This window comes from Symphodus melops (genome assembly GCF_947650265.1).
Source record: "Symphodus melops genome assembly, chromosome: 6".
Lineage (NCBI taxonomy): Eukaryota > Metazoa > Chordata > Actinopteri > Labriformes > Labridae > Symphodus > Symphodus melops.
In genome coordinates, this window is record NC_136696.1 from 24,280,227 (window position 1) to 24,287,733 (window position 7,507).

Consider the following 7,507-nt stretch of genomic DNA (forward strand, 5'->3'; position numbering starts at 1 on the left):
CCTATTTCCAAATGTCTTCTGAGGCCAAAAACCAGTCAGAGGAGTTTGTCACACCCTGAATTCTGATGTCACATTAACATTCCTCACTCCCATTCTAGATCGAAAGTTAACTGTGGTTTAGGTCCATTAGCATAAATACAAAAGTGATCCTGGCCTCATGAATTTGGTAGATAAGTTCATAAAATTAGTTTCCTACCCATTTTCTGTGGTGCTGTTCCAGGCTGTACATCACTTTGACTTCTTGGCAATCTGATTCTTTCTTTCTGCCTAAGAATTTTTCGAAACGATTAATGCTAAGTCTATTTTAAGAACGAATGTCTGTTTTTATGGACCAGCGAGATCAGAAACGTTCACAGTACATCCCCTCCTCTGCGGACCACCAAGTTCGGATTTTTTTGGCAGCCAGTTCTGACTCCCAAGTTATCAAACATGGCAGCCATCGGTCAGTCCCCTTACAACTCCAATTTCTAGACATTGTACCCTAGCTTTTTTGTTGGACGTGCTGTTAAAGACAATCGACGCACTATGGCTCAAGGGTACACTTGGATGGTGGTCAAGGGGCATTGACATTTCAAACAGACCCAGGAATTTCATCCAAGACATTACACTTCCATTCTTTATGAAAACTAAATCCATGTTGTCTTATTTAAGGAGTGCAATGTTGGTAAGGTATTGGTGCTGGTGACTTATATTTTGTGAATTCTGTCCTTTTAATTTCAGCCACTATACTTTCCTAGCCCTTACCTAAGCCTAACTGAGTAGTTTTGATTCCTTAAGATAAGCTGGTGCATTAATGTGTTATAGAGTTTTTGCACATCTAATTGTCATAGAATGTTAAATGTTTTTTTAGGATTTTATCTGGTTGTATACACATCAAGGGTCAAGGGTAATTCAAGAACAGCAGCAATAAAACAAGAGAAATGCCTGCACACATGCTCAATATGACAAATAACTATTTATTATAACCTTAATTTTAACCTTATGGTCTCCTTAGGGAGATTAAGGATTCTTTATTGGGACAATTGACAGAATTGTGTGTATTTTGTTTTCACATTCCCTGTTTTGTTCTGAAAGTCTTACCTGACATTGCTTATATGCTTATGCAAACTTAAAAGCAGAGTCCAATGGGGAACCAAATTGGGGCCTTAGTTGTACCCAGAGAGTCATGTTTGAAGCTTTGGGAAACAGACCAGACCATGTTTACCAGGAATAATAACATGTTGAATGTCTCTTGATTAACTTGTCAGGAGATCTACTTGAACTAGAACTAAACTGGCAAAATATTTCATTGGGACTTTCCAGAAGAATGTGAAAGCATCCAGAGTCCAGCCCACAGGAATGTCCACTTCAAAGACAGGCAAAGTGTTAGAGATCAGCACGGCTGTATATTAGAGTTTATGGGTGTTTTTGGTTTTTGGCATGTTTACTAGGAAGTGGTGAAGTGAACCTGAATACAAGTTGATAACACATGAAACATTAGTCATAAAAATAGTGGATTTTTAATCTGCCACCTATGGCTGTTGTCATCATTGATCTCTACAGAAAGTAGTAGGAGTAGTGTTTGTGTACATAAATTGGCTATATATATATATATATATATATATATATATATAAGATTTATTTTTGGCATTTTGCCTTAATTATAGAGGGAGAAAGGTGGACAGAGGTGGAGTGGGGAGAGACATGCAGGAGAGGAGCCGCAGGCCGGACGTGAGCCTGGTCTGCCCGCATAAGGACTATAGCCCCAATGCATGGGGATGCGCACAATGCCGCTGTGCCACTGGCACCCCCATAAATTGGCAATATTGATTGATTGAAGCTGGTTTTATTCCACACCAAACAGACACCTTATTCAAAAATGTCTGTTTTTACAGCACAAGTTAACATGCTTTGTACAGAAAAACATTTTGGTCTAATTCGTAGTTGTTTTCATTGGCTCACTTTGGACCGAGGGGAAAGTTGTGCAAAGTCAGGCACCTATCTGACCTGATTGGCGGGCAGGAGCAATATAACGTTTTCTTCAAGAGGCTTTAAACCCACCTCAACTCCAGCTAACCTGTCATTAGCTTGACTTAAAGCACCTTAACCACAGCATGTCCAGCATGGCGACTGTCACCGAGGGGCTTCCAAAGCCCGCTGATGGATGACGTCACTCACTCCAGTAATATTAACCATCTACTGTATTACCCTAGTCTGGAATTCCTACTATGTATAAGAAAGACTTACAGACACTTAAAATGCATTTTTCTAATAATGAGTCTGGGCAACAACAAACATCTGGAACTGATCAGTCTGAAGACTGGTTTAGCCCCCCCATCAGTGTGCATGCCCAAGGGCAATAAGACAGGAGGGTGAGGGAGGGCAGACAGAAAACCAGAGACAAACTTAAAAATGAAAAGAGAAAAGAGTAGAAACTACAGAAATGTGATTATTTCAGGTTCATAACTTTGTCCAAATGTGCTGTACTAGTTTATAGACATTGTTTTTATTTTCTCATGAGCTCAATTTACTTATAGTCAAATTAAGCTATTCTTATTGCTGGCCAGTGTTAGCACAGTTTTCATTTTAAGCCATACTAGTGTTGCAGGGTTAAAGGCACCTTAACTGAGGACATCAGGACAAAAGCATGTTTGTTGTAGTTTGCAGCTTCCTTCCTGTTTTCTTCTTCTTTGGTTATTTCTGTATATTTGTTTTGCTCTCTCCTCTTTACGATATATATATATATATATATATATATATATATATATATACACACACACACACACACATATATACACACACACGGGAAAGACATACTGTGGCCATGTTTTTATAAGCTCCAATCCATTTTGCCTCTGTGTGCTTCTTCTTGGCATCTGTAAATTAAACTATTAGCTAACACGTCAAACAGACTAAATGTTCTGGAAAAAAAGTTTAATTTAGTACATCTGTTCACCGCCTACTTGTTGTCCGAGAGCTTTGATTCAGCTAAAGAATGTAGTGAGAAAAATATGACTTAGTCTTTCCTTCCTTCCACTTTGTAAATAAATAGTCACATTTTCTAGAGAAGTTTGAAAATGTGCTTCTTAAAGCAACAGGTTCGAAAGGACTGACTTGTTATCACAGTGGAGGGTTTTGTATTTAAACAATTCAATCCCTTTAAATATTAAAAACTTTCCCAATGACTCTGAGAAACACAGTAAAACTTAATTGTAGAATTACTATATTGGTAATACAATGAAGGACCATTATCACCCCTAAAAACCAGCGGTGCCAGAATTCCTTTTCCCAAATGAACTAAATGGAGCCACAAATCTGGTTTGAGTGTCGCCTTTGGGTCCTGTTGCAGCATTTCCCCATGGAGCAAACAGCAGGAGGAGGAGGTCTGGGTAATACCAAACCCACCATGTGTGTTGATCCAACCATCTGTTGCCTTTGTTTCTCTTTGGTTGCATTGGGTAGAGGACGCTGTAATCCTCTGCCCTGTGGAGGTCAAGTCCATGTCAACAGTCCGTCCAGGAGTGATACGGCAAGTCTGTCTGGACATACAGTGGGTACATGAACGTATTCAGACCTCTTTAAATTTGTCACTCTTTGTTTCATTGCAGCCATTAGCTAAAATCCAAAAAGTTCATTTTATGTCTCATAAATGTACACTCAGCACCCCATCTTTACAGAAAAAAAAAGAAAGGTAGGATTTTTTGCAAATTTATTAAAAAGGAAAAACTGAAATATGACATTGTCATAAGTTTTCAGATCCTTTGCTGTGACGCTCATATATAACATACCATTTATTCTGATCCTCCTTGAGATGGTTCTGCTCTTTCATTGGAGTCCAGCTGTGTTTAATTAAACTGATTGGACTTGATTAGGAAAGGCACACATCTGTCTATAAAAGACCTTACAGCTCACAGTGCATGTCAGAGCAAATGAGAATCATGAGGTCGAAGGAACTGCCCAAGGAGCTCAGAGACAGAATTGTGACAAGGCACAGATCTGTCAAAGGTTTCAAAAGAGTTTCTGCAGCACTCAAGGTTCCTAGGAGCACAGTGGCCTCCATAATCCTTAAATGGAAGAAGTTTGGGACGGCCAGAACTCTTCCGAGACCTGACCGTCCAGCCAAACTGAGCAATCGTGGGAGATGAGTCTCGGTGAGAGAGAAGAACCCAAAGATCTCAGTTGGGAGATGGGAGAAAGTTCCGCAAAGTCAACTATCACTGCAGCCCTCCACCAGTCGGCGCTTTATGGCAGAGTGGCCTCTCTTCAGTGCAAGACATATGAAAGCCCGCATAGAGTTCAAACACATGAAGGACTCCCAAACAAAGACAAAGAAGATTATCTGGTCTGATGAGACCAAGATTGAACTTTTTGGCATTAATTCACCTTCCAACAAGACAATGATCTACAGCTAAAATAACAAGGAGTGTGACCATTCTTGACTGGCCCAGCCGGAGCCACACACCCATCGCTATCGCCGGGCCACAGCACGCCCGAAAAAATGCTTGTGCCCGCCACATGAGGCACAGATCTTTTTTTCTTTTTTAAACTTAATATAATATTATCATAGGTGCAAATTATGTTGCATTGATGTTGCATTATTTATCAGTAAACCATCAAAAATATAAAGAAACAATGGTGTGATTGTGTTTGATGAGAATTTACACTGCAACAGTCTATCACATGGTTAGCCTTTTGTCATTCTGTTAGCATGTAGCTGCAGCATTTCTTATAAGTATGAGCATGTACTTCAGTGACTATGTGTAGCGTTAGCATTAGCCTGGGTGTTTTATGTCATACATTTCTTCTGAGCTTGTGATGTAGCATAGCATGTTGCTTAGCTTGAGCATTAGCCTTGTTGTTATTTTTTATGTAATGCAACTGAGGTAGCATAGCATTAGCGACAACTACGTATTCAAGTTATTTTATATATTTGCAGTACGTCAGCATTTACCATTTAGTTATTAATGTTAAAAATGTATTTCTTTTAGGGATGGGACTTATACCAATTGCTTACGATTAATTAATTACAAGAAATTTTGTAATTAAATCACAGTTTGCCTCATAAACAGCACAGAACTGTTTGTCATTGCTCCGCACTCGCTCTGCGCTAGCTTCGCCACAAGACTGACTTCTTTTTCATTAAGGGAAACTAATGAGGACTCTGAGTACGCAGTGTCCTCTAAGGTATCCTGTCAAGGCGACTGGAGGTGCAGTTTTTTTACCATGGAAACCCCTCCTTTCCTTCACTCAGCATCTTGTTTTTTTTCCCCTTCTTTTATAGACATCTGCTGGCAGTTTAAACCATAACTCCTTTACCATGTGCCTCTGCAGCAGCACTGTGGAACCAGGAAAAAATCCACGCTTTTCCTTTTAGACCAGCCAAGCTGAGCTGATTTAGAAAGCATGAAAAGGTGTTAAGAATGTGCAAAGTATGTAAATGTGACTCTCAAAGCATGACTGGACTAGTAGGTACATTACATGTGATAATTGAAACACAGCTCTGCCTGCAGAGCATTCATTTTGCACCACTTTCGAGACCTTTCCAACAACCTTTCTCTTCTTCTAGAAAAGAGAGGTAGTTAGTTTCTGCAGGCTTTAGCTGTGTCTGATGGAAAAAGGCTAAAAGAAGGCAAAGTTTATCAGTTTTTTTCTATCTCAAACTTCTTCGCTCACACGAATTAGCTTGCTGCAAGAAATGCACTGTAAGCATTACTTTGGCAATACCTCAAGGATTTGGAACTTATTCCGAGGTGTCATTTTACTGCCATTGAGAGCCCCTCTAATACTCTGCGGTGTTCAGAACTGTGGCAGAAAGACTTAATTTGTCTGAAATAACTCTTAAAACCTGCTTTCAGCTCTCAAATTAACCTGGCGGTTTACGCTTCGATTTTAGACTTCCATTCCTCAGTCAGTTTCGGTTTTTTCTATTTAACTTGATGATGTCTCCTCCTGGCACATATCATGAAGGTGACATCACTTCAATGCTCCAGTTGCATACCAAAACCTGAGAGAGCCCAGAGTATTAGCATTTGAGCCAGGCAGTGAGTTCAAATAGAAACATCTGGATTCTCTTCTCTTTTCAAGTTGAAACGATTGCAAGTCATCAAGTGCATAAGCTACTTGGATATTTTATTCCTGACAGACAGTGGAGCAACTTTGATTCTTAGCATCCAAACTTCTCAATGCAAAAGTATTGTTTTGAAAAAGGAAAAACATTTTAACTGTTTAAACACCTGTTGTCTGGGGGGAAACAGAACAGGGAGCTTAGTATTCTGAATCTCAGTGCCAACACCTCATTCACTTTTAACAGCAAAGCTGTTGATTTGAGCCTCACAAATGAAGTGTTTGCTTCCGAAACATCTGGAATATGTAAAGAGAACCTTGTTTGTTTGACTTTAATCGGTTGGAATATGCCCATGATTAGCATCCATTAGTTGTCTTCAAGAATGTATTCATCAAAACTAATTTCAGGAAACTTTTAATAAAACTTTCCTTCCCCCAAGGTCTATCAGGATTTGCATTAGCTTAAAAACACTCCACAAATCCTGTTGTTGGAGGCTTTTCCGACCCTCTTCCTCTTCTACTTTTAGACTGAATGGACAACAAAAGTTGCAGATAAGTAAAGATAACAAAAGACAAAAACAGAGGCTACTGTTTTAAGCTAACGCCCATATCAGAATCCTAATGACCAAAAGCTGTGTCTACATTCAAGGGCAGCTCCCTTTGAAAGGACCCAGCATACGAAGGACTGAAGCTTTGTAGGGTACAGGCCGGCTGGAGTGAAATGAGGCAGTCTGGTTTACAGAGGATTTACCGTATGTGTCAGCTGTTCCCACACCTTACCCCTTCATTACTAAGTGCTTCTACTGTCACTAAAGAGTTTGACAGCTTTGTGAGAACGAGTTAATATAACGTAACTTAACCTGTTCATTTACAGTTTCCAAGGGTTTACTTCACATCTGAATCTTTAGTTTTTGAAACCAGTTACAAACATTAAAGTGTAATTGTCAGCAGCTTGAAAGGCTTCCATTCACTCATTGGGCACGTAATGAATCTTATGATGCTTTGAGTTGCTCCAGAAAGAATCCTTTAGGTCCCGGAAGAAATAGGATTTGTTCGTCAGCATTTGAAGGAGCTTTTTAGGTTTGACAGAGTCTTCAAAATTTTAAGGATACGTCCCTTCAATTTAGACACGTTTTGCTTGTTAACATGCTAACTCTTGCTGATCAGAACCAAACAATCTTCAATGCGGAACTAAATTTATCTTTTTTTCCATGAAGGCATGTGGAAGTACATCCTAAGACCAATTATTAGCTTTGAATGTATTTTCAGGTCAGTAAGTGGAGGCCTACATTTACTCACCCTTTGCTTTTCAAAAGAAATGTGTCTAAATTCACACCATTCAATGTAGAGGTTTTCTAGATTCACTCATGATACATCTGTTAACCTCTGTATTGGAAAGTGAGGAAAAGCTCAGGGATTACTGTCCTCAGTATCTAGCGGGAGACATTGATGTTTCTACCAAATT